This window comes from Cupressus sempervirens, chromosome 10 (genome assembly GCF_028749045.1).
Source record: "Cupressus sempervirens isolate cs-2001-9-10 chromosome 10, ASM2874904v1, whole genome shotgun sequence".
NCBI classification, from domain to species: domain Eukaryota; kingdom Viridiplantae; phylum Streptophyta; class Pinopsida; order Cupressales; family Cupressaceae; genus Cupressus; species Cupressus sempervirens.
In genome coordinates, this window is record NC_143127.1 from 814,614,428 (window position 1) to 814,631,854 (window position 17,427).

Consider the following 17,427-nt stretch of genomic DNA (forward strand, 5'->3'; position numbering starts at 1 on the left):
GCATCATCAAACTCAAAATGCTGGAAATTCAACTTCAACAGATGCTCAGTAAGTTTTTCATACCAAGCCCGAGGAGCTTGTTTGAAACCATATAAAGATTTTTTGAGCTTGCATACTTGATGTTCTTTCTCATTGCTAACATACCCTTCAAGTTGAGTCATATAGATAGTTTCTTTGAGATCACTATTTAAGAATGCAGTTTTGACATCCATTTGGTGAATTTTCCACCCATTTTGAGCTTCAAGACTTAACAAAGCATGGATGGTGGTCCATTTTGCTATAGGTGCAAATGTTTCAACAAAATCCATTCCCTCTTTTTGAGAATATCCTTTCGCAACAAGTCAAGCTTTATTTTTTTCAAGGGTGCCATCTACTTTATATTTATTTCTAAAAATCCACTTGCAACTAATAGGTTTACAACCAAGTGGTGGATCAATCAACTCCCATGTACCATTCTTTATTAAGACATCATATTCATCATGCATAGCCTGCCTCCAAACTTCACTATCTTTAGCTTCAATATAGGAAGTTGGTTCAAAATCACTTGCAAGATTGAGTTCATCAATAGACTCTATATTATCTACAACATTGGATTGAGCTGCTAGCCTCACTTTGTAAGAACTTCTTGTACCTATTTTTCCTATTTCATCAGGTCTTACATCTTTTAGAGTTTGTTGGAGTTGTTTTTCCCACTTATGAGAATATTTTGGTTGCACAAAAGAAGCTATAGTAGTTTCTAAAGGTTGAGAGATTTCAGGCTCATTGATTGATGGAGTTTCTTCTTGTTCATTCATAGATGGATCAGCTTGATTTTGAGGTACAGATGCAACATGTGAATCCATTAAAGCTGAGGCTAAATAAGTTGGGTCCCCCTAGAATGTATAATCTCATAGGAAGTTTCTTTCCAAGGAGAAGATTTCGATAGTTCTTCTAGATGTTGACATTCAATATCTTCAACATTTTCAGAAGTTTCACAAAATGTTACATCACATGTAATCATGAGGTTTTTATTAGCTTCATCATACAACTTATAGGCTTTAGAGGATTCAGAATATCCAAGAAAGATGCATTTAAAACTATGGTGTTGCAACTTATTTCTTTTGTCTTTAGGAATTAAAGCATAGCAAGTAGACCCAAAAATTATAAGATGTTGAATAGAAAGAGGATATCCGAACCAAACCTCATATGGAATTTCCTGGTGAAGTGCTGATGATGGAGACCTATTATGAAGATAAACTATAGTTCTTACTACTTTAGCCCAAAAATACAACTTGATTCCTTTAAAGTATAACATTGCTCTAACCATATTCATGATGGTTTTATTCATTCGTTCAACAACTCCATTTTGTTGAGGAGTACCTAGTACAGTGAGATGAAGTTGAACCCCATGTTGACATAAATAATCTTTGAAAATGAGAGAACTAAATTCTCCATCATTGTCTGTTCAAAGAGTACCAATTTTACATTGAGCCTGATTTTCAATCATAACATGAAATCTTTTAAAAGTTTCAAAAGCTTCTGATTTTTGCTGCAAGAAATAAATCCAAGTCATACGACTATAATCATCAATGAACAACATAAAATACTTAAATCCTCCCACAAAATTTATTGGTAAAGGCCCACATAAATTTGAATGGATAAGTTGTAATTTTCTCTGTGCCCTCCAATTGGATCAAGGGAAAGAATTTCTATGTTGCTTGGCAAGAATGCATGCTTCACACTTTTCAACACATTTAGGCAAAATAGGTAAGCCATCAACACCATTATTTTTCATGATATGAATTTTATCATAACATATATTACCTAATCTTGCATGCCACAACATAGTAGTAGATAGATTACCTTCCTCTATAAGATAAGATAAAATTTTAGAAAGAGCGGGAGTGCCATTTAATTTTAATAATCTTCCATCCTCACTTCTAGTCAACACAATTTGATTATTATATCGCTTTCTTGAACCAACCTAAGCATCTTTTAATAGAATAGAGTAACCTTGTTGATGAATCAATACAAGAGATAGTAAATTGCATTGTAACTAAGGAATATATAAAACATCATGAAGCACAAAATCTAGAAGATTAGGCAACTTAAATCGAATAGTTCCTTTTCCAATAGGTTTGAGACTTGATTTATCAGCTAAGTAAATTGGACTACAATCACTTTTATTAAATTCCTCAAAGTAATAATGTCTAAATGTCATGTGTTGTGTGGCTTCAGTATCTAAAATCCAAGTATCATACCATGAGGAAGTAGATGCACATTCTAAAATAGTAAGGACATATTGATCACCATCATTATCACAAGAAAATTGAGTTGTACCTAAAATTTTGTCATCTGAAGATTTATCATTATTATAAACTTTGGTTTTATCTTTTTGTTTGCATTCATGTGCTTCATGACTACCTTTTTTACGACATCTTTTACAATATAAAAAATTGTCTATCATTCTGATTATCAATTTTCTTCCATTGACTTCTGCCTTTTCCTCTATCATTATGATCACCTCTTGAAGCTATTTTATTTATAGGATTTTCTTGATAATCAAGACAAACATTTTCATTTGGATTATCTATTTTCCTTCCAAATGCTTTCTCATGCTCTGCTAACTTTTCAACCAATAGATCAAAAGTAATAGTTTTTAATTAATTGCTTGTCTGAAGAGACTCTAGATATGTGGAATGTGTTGGAAGAAGTGCTTTAATAAAAGCTGTGAGATAAATATCAACTTTCCCACTTGCAGCATTAACATCTTTTTTTATAGCTTTAATTTCTAAAGCTAGACTCATAAAATCACCATTTTTCAATTCAAGATTGAATAGTTTTAACTGCAATTGAATAAACTCTAACTCTGAATGAGAATCAAATAAATTTTTCAATTTACCAAGGGCATCCCAGGAAAGTGTGCATCCCTATATATGTTGATACACTTCTCCATTAACAAAATCCCTTATCAAAGCTAAAGCTTTTGAATTTTTATATATTCATATCTCTTTTTCTTTAGCATCAGTTGACTCTATAGGGTGAGTATTTCCATCACATATTTTGAACCATAAATCATTAAATATGAGTGTATTTTCCACCTTTCTATGCCATTCCATCTAGTTATCTTTTCCAAATAATGTCTCCCCAATTAATGAAACGATAGATTGCATTGTGAATATAGAAAGAAACACAATTTGCAAAAATTGTAAATGATTGTTGAAATTTTCTTGCCAAAATTTAGCAATGTAATCAATTTATAAAAAAATTATCAAAATTAAATCAATTGCACTTGAATCCACTTTCTTTTATTTTGCTTCTTCAAAAACACTCCAGTCTTCATAAGCTTTGCACATAGATTAATTCCAATGGTCGCATGCCATTGTAGGCACAGACTGAAAAATAAGATGAAAATATGTAGAAAGTGGAAGCCATTTATTATTCGATGTTCTACTCAATCAAAACAATACAACAAATTTATAAAAGAGACGACAATAACAGTTACAAATTGTTATACAAAACTGTCGAAACTAAAAACAAACTATAAAAAATAAACTAATACTAATCTAATATTTAGAGTGTAAGAAATTAACAAGTAGACAAATTGATTTCGTCAAATTTGAGATATCTTCCTACGATAGTTCTAACGGAAGGCAATTTCATCTCTTATTTCTCGGCCAAGAATCACAATATTTTCATTTTTATTGATTCATGTGTAGAAAGGGATTATCTCTACTGATATTCTTTATTTAAGTCATTATTATTTGATAAAAGTATGGATCGTTTCTAAGGATATCTCAAGTGATATGTTGTTATTGAGAAGTTAGACATTCAAATTCACTTCCAAACTGAATGAAAATATGAAGCTTTCAATCTTGATAGGAATATCTCTAGAATAAAAAAGGTACGAACATTAAATTACCACTGAGATGATTATGCATTTACACATTCCTAGTGAATATGAATGTACAAACTTGGAAAAGGAAATCTATATTACGAAATTACAATTTGTTGTTTTTGTTGATCTATATGTATTCTTTTGTGCACTGGTAATTTGGATATTTGTAATTTTCTCTGACATTATTATTTGAGCAAGGGATGGTTAGCATTGACAAGATCTTTCAACTACTTCTTCATCTCAACCATGCCAGGTCCTAAAATGGTATGGGGCTTTCATAGGCATTATAGCTCCTTCCTCTAACTCAATCCTATGATCAACATGTCTACGTGGTGGAAAAAATGATGGCAGCTTCTCAAGCATGAGATCGACATACGTTAGTGAGATATCTTGGAAAACTAAGGTGGTTGAAGTCCTAAATGACTCTCCTTCATCCCATCTACCTAACAATGTAGCTAAGTATAGCTCATCTTGGTCACTACTATAAATCTGCTTCACACAAGGTATTTAGAACCTTTTCACCATCCTTGCTCTTCACCATCAGGATAAAATTAGGCTGCTCCAAATCAAGTACCAAAATGCAACTCATGTATGACACCAGTGCTAATGACCCTATTCTTATGAACTCCTACCCAAGGATGAGATCAGATTCATTCACATCAATAGCTACAATGTCAATAGCACCTTGCCAAGGTCCATTTTCAATAACCTCCTTTTGGATCTCATTGGCCATCCTCTTCATGGGTGTTGTGACTTCTTTGAAATGAGTTGATGTTTATTTCATTTTAAGGCCTATCTTTTGACTTTCTTAGTCAATAGGTAGTTGTGTGTTACCCTCGAGTTGACCATAGCTATAATATTTATTCCCCAAAAGAAAGTCTCCAAATAGTATAACTCATGTTCATTGGTCGCAAAAGCACTAGATTTTTTGTGCATCGAATTGAGAAGTTGAAAATTACTCATGTCAAAAATCTTCACTTATTCTCCCAAAGTTGTTTTGACCCTACTCTTGTACAAACACTCCTTTTCCCAATGATGATCCTTGCTACAAATGAAACAACCCAAGTCTCAATTCTTCTTTTCTTATAGGTCCATATCTTTGTTCTTGTTGTTGATTTTTCCATTTGTCTTGTTTTTCTTCTTCTTTCCTTTGTGATCGCCTTCATTATTAGGAGATTTCTCATCCTTCTTGTCATTCTAGCGAAACCATTTACCCTTGTTCTCATGAGCTTGTCCAAATATTTTAGTAACATCTCATTTCTAGTCAAGTAGGTTGTTAGCTACTGTGATCTCATTGCTAAGAGTCTAAACTTTTTTATGTTGGATCTCCTCATTCTCTCAAGGTTATAACCCCTTAGTGAATATGTACAAATGCTCAAAATTGTCTAGCTTGGTGCACTCCAAATCCAACACTTGAAATGCTTTGACACTATTTCTAATCTAGCCTATTTGTTTCAAGTTCTCCATCTTCATTTCAATGATCCAATCTAAGTTACCAAGTCTAAATTGGTCTTGGAAAGCCCACTTCAAATCCTCCTAGGCCTTGATCTATTTGATAGGTTTATCAGCACTTGTATCTGATTGATGTATTCTCCACCATAACCTAGCACTCCTAATCATGTGGGTCATCATCTCTTTGACTTGACCTTCACTAGTTATGTTTGGTGCACCTATTAGAAACTCCTCCACATCCCAAAAGAAAATGTATAGGATAGTTTCATCCTAATCTTTATCATACTTATTGATCCTAAAAGATTTATTTGCATGTTCTCCTCCCTGTATCAATGAATGGTAGATCTATTGGATCTCTTTAAAGGAAAAAAGTCTTCCTTCAAAGAGTTTATATGCTAGCCAAGACTAGTTAGTTTGGTATTCATCTTCTCTTCTAATCTGTCCTCCAAATTAGAAGTCTCTAAAGAATCTAGCCTTGCATCATACACTAACAACCAATCCCATTGTTTAAGAGTCTTACCCCTCGCATCTTGATGCTCAATTTGTATCGAGTCCAAGTCAGACCAAATATCATCATCGTCCATGCTTCTGCTTGATTCCCAGACCTAATGTTGAGCAACTCTTTATCAAATTTCTGACTTGAAATGTCTCAAGACCAAATTCTCTAAGATCATACTTTCTTTGATACCAACTATCGCAAACTTAGGAAGAATCCCATGCAATACTGGCTATCCCATGTGGAATAAGTATGTAAGCCTAGCTCACATGTGAGATACTAGATTATCCCTTCACCTAAATGTCAATGTGGAATGCCTATATATTAGATCTGATTACTGTCAATTGTATCAAAATAGTTTTAAATAGAAAGGCATGCAAAATGGTGCCAAAAGAAATAACATGGACCAAGATGTATGGTGGGGAAATTTCCCTGATATCTAATATATTGAGTGGAAAATAGATACAAGTAATAATGGATAGGATGTTGCATTCACAAACATAGATGCCCCCAAGATGTGATCATTCCAAAAAAACTTTGTCGGACCCCTTATTACAAAGTAAGTAGCAAGCTTGAAATCTAAATGTCTCAAAAATCAAGCTAGCTAAATGTGGCTAAGCACCAGGGTAGTTCACTAGCAATGGTTGCTGCTCCTAAAACTTCATTGCTTCTTCACCACTCGTTGCCCCAAAGACTAAATTATTTTTAGTCTCTTCTCCTCAAAAATATGTGCAATGATTCTTATATATAAGGTCACCTCGAGTAGATCTCCAACTAGCACTTGTCCAGTCTTCTTAGATCAAGCTCCATAATTAATTAGATATGTTAATTAGGGAAACCCTTGATCAGAGGGAAAACCTCGATGGGGATGGTACTCACAAAATTTTGTACTAATATAAAGTTTCCTTTTAGAGGATGGACCTTGTTAGTAGTCTATAAATAAATTTAGTACATATCAATCCATGTTAGGAGATTCAAACCTTGTTAGGAGTTGTGGAAGATAGATTGACCCACTATCCAAATAGCTTCAAGGGCAAGACCAATGAACTCACTATTAAAATGATCTTTATATTATTCCTTGAAGAATAATAGAAATGAATTGTAATTCCATCCTCTTTCTTAGTCCTATCAATAAGACCTATGCTCCTTCTGATCTTGTAACCAGATCACAAATCTTGTATCCAATAATCCCTTCAATCACTTACTCGCATTCATTAAACACTCTGCTCCTTTTTACACTTCCTTGATCATCTTGCATGATCCAATCAAATCTCATTTCCTACAATCAAAGAAAGCATCTTTCCTTTATTCCATATCTTCCAAATAATTCCTTAAGTCCACCTCTTGGTTTTCCTAGTTAATAATTATAAGATAATTAATTAGTTCATAATTGCAATAGAACTATTCACTCATAATCTATATAAACTATTACATAATGTGTGACTTCAACAATTACATATTTGCTGATGTCACCATTAGACTCTCCTCTGTCACTTTCTAATTATGCATCATCAGAAATAAAAACATTGTCCATACAACTAAGATCTATGTTTACTATGAACCTGTCTTCACAAACTTATTGCTATGTTGACATTAATGACAAACATAGTCATGAATACAATATGTCAATACTCTCTCATGCTTAGGATACTCCCCCAAGGTATTACCACCAGCATTCATCCTAATGATCTCCCCATTTGACATTGATGACAACATAGATGAAAATATTTAAGTTTTAAGAATACAAAAATAATACTCCATTTTTATTGTTCTCATCTTTCCAAATTCTCTTCATGAATCAAATTTGAAATCTTCTAAAGCACTTCTCTAATTTGTATCTTCATGATGTATATCTCCCCCATAGAGATATTCCTCCTTTTATTACATGAATCTTTCTAAATCTCCCTAATAAGGTAGAGATTTTCATGCACTCTTCTCCCCATACACATACTCAAGAGATGTATTTTATGCATATTCTCCCCAATTGACATCAATGACAAAGGCCTCATTATGTCAATTTACTACTCCACTTCAACCAACTCAAGTGTCCAAAGACACTGTTGAAGACAAAATACCAAGATTCCTCAATGACTCAACTCATTATAGATACTCCCCCATATAGGAGGTATCAGGGGTTCTTAGTTGTCCTAGGTGCAATCATATTCTGCTCAAGTGTCCTAGGTGAAGATAATTGTCTCTTGATTCCATTATCATCACAAAATATGCTAAATCTCTAGAGGTGAATTCTCCTCCACTATATGATTTCAAACATTTTATGTTAACACCAGATTCATTCTCAACTCTATTCTTAAATATCTTAAACTTGTCAAATGCTTCATACTTTTCTTTAAGAAATGCTACCCACATCATTCTAATAAAATCATCAATAAAAATTATGACATATCTTTCCCCATATAATCCCCTTGTTATTGAGGGACCACTCAAATATAATCTCTAGCTTTTCTGTAGTAGTGAATTTATTGTTGGGAAATGATACTTTCTTATTCTTTGCTAGAATACATTATTTGCAAACAACATTAGTAGTCTTTGTTATCTTAGGAAAGTCTCTAACTATAAATGTGCTACTAACCTTCACAATATTATCAAAGCTTATATGGAAGATGCTTCTATGCCATAACCAATTGTTATCCACTTTTGCAACTAAAGATGTCATTTCAGTAGGATTCATCTAAAATATATTACCTCTAAATCTTGTTCATGCTCCAATCAGGTTACCATCTTTATATTTAATAATACAAGTCCTCTATGTGAATTGCAACTGATATCCTTTGTCCACCAACTATCCAACGCTCAACAAATTATGCTTTAATCCATCAACAAAGTAAACATCATTAGTGTAAGTCTTTTCATCACAAGTAATGGATCCTATCTTTTTAATGTGATAGTTTATATTGTTACCAACTCTAACAATACCTGCACCATGATTCTTGAACTTAACAAACTTGTTCATATCATCTTCTTTAATCACTACAAATCCTAATTCATCATCACTTTCACTTTGGATTTTTCTACATGGAGGAGAAAGAAATAAAAAGTTTAGTATTGTGACAAAGAAGTGAAGGATAGTGGTGAGAGGAAGATAATATGGACTTAACAAAGGAATTGATTGAAGAAAGGTTTTTGCAATCATAAAAAAGGTACAAATTTTATTAGAGAAATGTAATGATGTATTATTATGTTAACGAGCTACAGTGGATCTGATTTATAATGTTAGTGCAAACTAAAAATCATTATTAATTATTGCTCTCTATTAAAATCCCCAATTCGGTGACCCTAACAATTTTATTATAAATCCTTTAATAGGATGGAATCATTAGAGTGTCTAAATCTTCTAATAATTTTATTCCTAATAGGGTAAAAACTCTAATGGGTCTCTTAGGAAATCCCTTAATCAGTTAGCACATAATAGTGCTTTTTTAACCCTTAACTGGGAAAGCTCCAAAGATAGTGTATTCTAGAAGAGTACAATAATTTTTGGACACTGATGTCACATTGAGGTTTTGAACCTAATCATGTTTTCACAAGATAAATATGGTTTTTATTCTTGTGTGTCTATCTACTTTTTTTTAATGGATGTTTAATGCTTAGATAGCTAATTATACAATTATACTTAAATAGGAGTTACTATAGTAAAATGTAAAATAATTTGGAGTTTAAGGTTTATTGTTCAAGTTGGTGATTATTAATTCACCCCACACTCTTAGAAATCTTCCTATATCTACAATTATCCTTGATTTCTATTCCTTTTGGAAGTGTTACTTTCTTTACCTAGAGGTACGATTGTCATATTTTTTATGTTTCTCTTCTTTGTCCATTCCTCCATTCTTTTATTGACACAAGTTGTCCTCTCCTTAACATTTCAAATTATGGAATAGACTAGTCACTAGGCGAAATCTCTAATAGTTGAATCTTTTGGTTGTCCTCTCCTTAACATTTTAAATTATGGAATAGACTAGTCACTAGATGAAATCTCTAATAGTTGAATCTTTTGATAATAGAAAGGATCAATCAATGAACAATCATCATCTATACCTATCACATCAATAACAACCATAATGTCTATCACCTATTTTATGGTAAGCTTCATCCAATCTCCTCTCTACTTCAAAATCATCTTCATAATCTCCCAAAAATTTTTATAGAGATGGAAAATGATTAAATCCAAAACTTGGCTTTAATTTATTGATCACATAGCCTTTCTTGTCATCAAGAACTACATAGTGTATGGGTACAAATTTATTTTTAGAATTGATCTCTATACTCCTTGCATTTTTTGTGTGTTACATGTGTAATGATCAATGCCAATAGGAAAGGAAGTGTCATTTGATCTCTAATTTGACTCATCTACCAATACATTTCAATCTGCAATAGTTTGTGACTAACAAAACAAGGTGGAATAGAAGGATAGTCCTAATTTTTTCTTAGTATAAACATTGGGAATGCATCATTCATTGTGGTAAACTAATGCAAACTATTCTCATGCTACAACCGAGTGAGCTAATTATAAATAAGAGTTTCATCTTCATGAGAACCATGTTTCTTAAGTTGGGCTGACTTTTCATACCTTCTATAATATAGTATAGGTATGAAGTCACGGAGAAATAATTATTAGTTTCTATATCTTAAAGACAAAAACTAGTTAGAACTCAATTACATTTAAAGCAAGCCAAAGTAATGCTTCCAGCTTTGGTAGGACACCATATGGTAACAAGAAAATGTATTACCTAATAATATTATTACATAGGATTCCCTTAAAGGATTGATAATCCTCCTTCATAAGCTAACCCTTCCCCTCTTTTGATATAGGGATTTATGAGACTCCTCTCCATAGCCTTGACAAAACCTACCCTTATTAACCAATGTAATATGGTCTTCGATGTTAATTCTATCACATTTTAGGCTATTATTATGCTTGAGATGGACTAGAAGAGGGCTTTTAACTAGGTGAATTTGCACCCATAATGTCGCCTATGATTAATTGATGCAAGGGAGATGCTGACCATCCCTTGGTCAAATAATAATATTAGAAAAAAATTACAAATATCCAAATTATTAGCACACAAAATAATACATATACATCGACAAAAGCAACAAATTGTAATATCGTAATATAGATTTCCTTTTCCAAGTTTGTGCATTCATATTTACCAGGAATGTGACAATGCATATTCATCAGTGCTAATTTAATGTAATGTCTATACCCATTTTATTCTAGAGATATTCATATCAAGATTGAATGCTTCACATTTTCATATAGTTTGGAAGTGAATTTGAATGTCTAACTTCTCAATTAACAACATATCACTTGAGATATCCTTAATAATGGTCCATACTTTTATCAAATGACAATGGCTCAAATAAAGATTATTAGTAGAGATATCACTTTCTACACATGAATCAATAAAAATGAACATACTGTGATTCTTCAGCGAGAAATAAGAGATGAAATTTTCTTCCGTTGGAACTATTGTAGGAAGATATCTCAAATTTGATGAAACCAATTTGTCTAATTTTCCCATGTTTAGAACTTCCTTTCACCTCTAAACCATTTTCCAAAGAGATCTTTCGTCGGATTGTTTTGCCACCACCAGATAAAATGGAAAGTTAACTACATACACAACATATGCTCGAGACCTATTTTCATCTTGTAGGGTTTCCACTCCTTGTGGTAAGGGAAACACTAATTTATACCATTTTTTTGTGAGAAATATAGATCAAAATTTCACAATCAATCCTAAACCTAAAATTTTTTCAGCACTAACAATTGCTGAGTGCCAGTTTTGCTCGGCACATGAAGGTGCCAAGTGGCAATGTGCTTGGCATGTAAAGGTGCTGATGCTCGGCACAAACTATTGTTGAGTGATAGGCAGTAGCTACCAAGTTAACTCGGCACAAGAAGAGCTCGGCACTCAAAAGAAAAATGCTCGGCAATCACTACAACGAGAGGATGCCGAGTGTTCTATTTCATATACTTAATATTTTTATCACTTAAACTAGAGAGCCAAGCTGAAGTATTCAATAATAAACTTCTCAAAAAAAAAAGAATAGAGGAGGAGCAATGGATTTAAGTATGCCTACTTGCTTTCTATTTAACTTTATTTAAAAACATTACAAAATTTGGGAGCATTCTGCTTCAACTAGAAAATCCTAAAATAATCCTACACTGGTAAAACTTCAAACTTCAATGAACTTTAAACTTGTAGCTCTAATGGCTGCATAAAATGGTGCCTAGAGAAATCACTGCTTCAACAGGACAAAACAAAAACTTATAGAGTGAACAAGGGAAACACTTGCCAACTGGATCTGTTGATCTCTTTCCTTTTGCTTTTCTCTTCTCTACAACTTCTATCTTCTCTCTACTCTGCTGAATTGACTCTCTCTGAATGAATGAATGTAGAAAAAATTCCTTTTATCATATTCCATTTTCCCTCTCAACTTTCAAATTTTAAAATCACCTATCAAAATAAATGTTTTTCGTCCATGGATGCCTGCAAAAAATAGTGTAGATAGGCATGGGGCTCGAGGACAACCTGCAGGCTCTCAACATTTAATTTCCAACACTCCCCCTTTGTCTTGAGACACAGAAATAAGGATCACTGTTGATCCAAATCAACTACACCAAGACACTCTCTTAGGTGTAAAAAACTTCCAATGCCAATGGCTTTGTGAAAATATCTGCTAACTGTTGCTTAGACTTACAAAATTCTATCTTGATCTCTCCACCAACTCTCTGATGAAGTGATATCTGATCTCAATATGTTTGCTTCTCCCATGGAAGATTGGATTCTTGGACAATGCAATTGATAAAATGTTCTCACAATAAATTGTGGTTCCATCCTCTTGCCTTTCATTCAAATTTGTCAAGATCATCCTTAGCCAAGTTTCTTGACATGCTGCTGCATTTTTTGCTATGTATTCAGCCTCTATTATAGATTGATCAATGATAGGTTGCTTTTTGGATGTGCATAAAATTGTATCCTATCCCATATAAAACATGTATTCAGAAGTGCTCTTCCTATAATCTATACTTCCAGCCCAATCACTATCTGTATAACCTACCAACTTGAATTCATTTGCTGTAGTATACAAAATTTCAAATCCCTTGGTACCTTTCACATACCTTAGGATCCTCTTTCTTGCTTGCCAATGGGAGTCCTTTGGTGTTCCCATAAATCTAAAAATCAAACTTATTGCATGTATTAGGTCTGGCGAAGTTGCAGTCAAATACATTAAACTTCCAACCATACTCTTGTATAGTGTTGGATCCACTCTCTTGCTAGAGTCTTCCTTGCTTAACTTCAGACCTACTGCTGTTGGTGTGGGGGTTGGCTTACTATTTTTCATTTTAAATCTCTCCAAGATGTGCCCTACATATTTTTCTTGAGAGATGAAGATGCCATCATGCATTTGTTTTACTTCTATGCCTAGAAAGTATTTCAAGAGACCTAGGTCTATCATTTCAAATTCATTTTTCATGCCCTCTTTGAACTCACCAATTAGAGCCTTGTCATTACCAGTAAAAATCAAATCATCTACATACAAGACAACAATCAACACATTTTCATTTTCTTCCTTGATGTAAAGAGTGGCTCACCATTGCTTTTTCTAAAGCCATTGCTCATCAAATATGAGTCAATCCTATTGTACCATGCCCTTGGAGCTTGCTTGAGCCCATAAAGAGCTATCTTTAATCTATATACTTTATTCTCTTCACTTGTAATTTCATAACTAGGTGGCTGCTCCACATAGACTTCTTCTTTCAATATACCATTTAGGAAGGCATACTTCACATCTATTTTAAATACCTTCCATTTGTGCTGAGCTGCAATTGCTATGACAGCACGCATGGTTTTCATTCTTGCAATCTAGGCATATGTCTCATCATAATCTCTGCCATACCACTATTTGTAGTCCTTGACTGCCAGCCTTGCCTTATGCCTATCAATCTTGCCTTTAGCATAGAATTTGGTCTTGTATACCCATTTCACTCCAATCACTTGCTTGTTGGGAGGAAATTAGTTAGCTCGCGTGTCTCATTCCTTTCTGTAGGATCTATCTCCTCATCCATGGCCTTACACCATTTCTTCTCCTTAATAGCTTCTTCAAAATATATTGGATCACTATGAGAAAATAATGAAAAATTAACACTCTCATCATAATTTTCATACCTTTTATCTTGGTATATCTCTCCAAGACTCTTGGTCTCTCTTGGTAATAGGGAGGAGAGTGTGGGATCAATATCTTCACTACTGCTACTTTTTCGACCAGCTCAGTTTTTAATATTAGTCAGAACTGATACTCGATCATGCCTAGAGGAGCTTGGCAATGATTGAGGCTATTTGTCTTTTCTTATATTTGCTCCTTCTTTCTATTCATTAGCATCTTCTTCACTCATAATTGGCACTTTACTTGAGGTTCTTGGTGATTCATCAGTCAGTCCATACCATGATTGATTTTCAAGAAATTCTACATCTCTTGAGAGAATCATTTTTTTGTTCAATGGGTCATACAATTTGTATGCCTTTGATTCTAAGTTGTACCCTGTGAAGATGCACTTCACACCTTTGTCCTCCAATTTATGTCTTTTCTCTTTAGGCATATGTGCATATGCAACACATCCAAACACCCTTAGGTGTTCAACTGTCCATCTTCCTCATGGCCATGCTTTCATTGGAATTCTATTACGAACTGCCTTTGTAGGACACCTATTTATTAGGTAAACTATTGTTGCCACAACCTCTACCCAAAATTTAGTTGAGAGACCTTTCTCTTTCATCATGCTCTTTGCCATTTCAACAATGGTCTTGTTCTTCCTTTTAGCCCCCCATTCTGTTGTGGTGTATAGCTGGCTGTGAGCTCTTTCTTTATACCATGTTTCCTGCAAAAATTTACAAAAGAATTGAAGGTATACTCCCCTCCTCTATCTAATATTAAGATTTTGATATAGTGTCCACATTCTCTTTCAGCCTAGGCTTTGAACTCGAGAAACTTATCAAATACTTCAGATTTATTCTTTAAGAAATACGCCCATGTCCTACGACTGAAATCATCAATAGATGTTATAAAATAAGTACTCCCCCCAATGGAAGTAACTTGCATAGGATTGACTAGGTTAGTATGCACTAACTCTTGTGGATATCTAGCCCTCCTAGAATTTCCAAAATTAAAGGGAAGCCATTGTTGCTTACCCAAAATACAAACTTCACACTTGTCACATAAATTTTCTATATGTGGAAAACCTTCTACCATTCTTTTATTTGACAACAAGTTTAAATCAGCATAACCAAGATGACCATACCTTAGGTGCCATAGTCGTGAGGGGTCTTCAATCACACTTCTTAGATCTGATTGTGTGGGAGCTGTAGCACCAACTTGAGATGAGAAACATGTCTCTATGTTCAAGGGAAACATTTTGTTTTTTATCATTTGAACTGTTGCAAGTAAGTTCTTGCTCCCATCCTTTTCATGAATGACACAATTATCATTCTCTATTAACACTTTTTATCCATTTTGAATGAGCTAACCAATGCTCATCAAGTTGTGCTTCATACTAGGGGAAAAATACACATTTTTTATTTCCTTTTTCTCACCTTGCTTGGTGCAGACCATAATAGATTCTTTGCCCACAACTGGTAGGGCTCTATTATTACCCATTTTAATCTTAGATTTGAAACTCTTGTCAATGAATGAAAAAAAGGTTTCATTACCAGTCATGTGGGTGCTACATCCACTGTCGAGGTACCAAACTTCAGGGCTTCCTTCTTCACCAACATTACACATGATGAAGGCAGTGGCATTGTTTCCACTTCTCATGTTCACATCAGCCACATTTGCTTGTCCTAACTGATCATTTTGCTTCTTCCAGCATTCACTTCCATAATGTCCATAGTTATGACAATAGTAGCATTCTACATTACTTTTATTTGAGTTGCAATTTTTTTTACCTCCTCTTGAAGTATTTTGTGAGCTACTTGCTTCATCTGTTCTTCCTGAGCTTTCTGCTGCAGCATTTCTTTGTCTTCCATTACCTCAGTCTCTACCTCTAGAGCTTTTGCCTGAGCCATTTCTTCCTCTCACCCTTCCTCTTAGATTTGACTGAGCCTTGAATGCTTTCTCTTTGGAAGAAGAAGATGTAGATCTATTGATGCTATGTTCATGGGTTTGAAGAGTACCCATCAACTCATCCATTGTCAAAATAGTGAGGTCTTTTGCCTCTTCTATGGTCATGACCAAATTGTCATATTTATGAGGTAAACTCCTCAATATCTTTTCCTCTATCCTCTGCTCTTGATAGTCTTCTCCATTTGATTTCAGTTGATTAATCACATTGGAGGTCCTTGAACTGAAATCTGCAACTAATTCATTTTCCTTCATTTAAAGGTTCTCAAACTCCCTCTTTATATTTTGTAACTTTACAGTAGGACTTTATTCAATCCCCTTGAAATTCATCTCAAGGATATCCCATGCTTTCTTTGCATAATTTGCTGCTGCAATCTTTGGGAATACTATCTCTATCATTGCTGCTTCAATCAAACTTAATGCCTTTGCATCTTTCCTCCTTGACTCTTTCAAATGATTTTTTTGTGCATTTGTGAGGGCAACATACTAGTTGGGTCTGTCAGATCATTGAACCCATTTATAACAAAGTCCCATAAATCATTTTCAACCATTATGGTTTTCATCTTCTTTTCCCATGTATCATAATTTTGCCTATTAAAGGATGGTGGTTGTTGCCATATCTTTCCTGTATCTACTACAATGTCAAATATTCAAAAAATATAAATGCCCTAACTTACTCTGCATGTGGGGCTTCAAGGCTCTGATACCATGTGAGAAATATAAATCAAAATGTCACAATCAACCCTAAACCTAAAGTTTTCTCGGCACTAACAATTGTGGAGTGCTAGTTTTTCTCAGCACATGAAGGTGTCAAGTGGCAATGTGCTTGGCACATGAAGGTGTCGAGTGATAGTTTGCTCAACACAAACTATTGTCAAGTGACAGGCAGTAGGTGTTGAGTTAGCTCAACACAAGAAAAGCTTGGAACTCAAAAGAAAAATGCTCAGTTATCACTACAATGAGAGGATGCCAAGTGTTCTGTTTCATATACTTAATATTTTTATCACTTAAACCAGAGAGCCAAGCTGAAGTATTCAATAATAAACTTCTCATAAAACAATGAATAGAGGAGGAGCAATGGATTCAAGTATGCTTTCTTGCTTTCTATTCAATTTAACTAAAAATATTAAAAAATCTAGGAGCATTCAGCTTCAACCAGAAAATCTTAAAATAATCTTAAACTAGTAAAACTTTAAACTTCAATGAACTTTAAACTTGCAGCTCTAATGGCTGCATATAATGGTGCCTGGAGAAATCACTGCTTGAACAGGACAAAACCAAAAATAGAAAACTTATAGAGTGAACAAGGGAAACACTTGCCAACTAGATCTACTGATCTCTTTCCTTTTTCTTTTCTCTGCTCTACAACTTCTATCTTCTTTGCTCTGCTGAACTAACTCTCTTTGAATGAATGAATCTAGAAAACATTCCTTTTGTAATATTCTATTTTCTCTCTCAATGT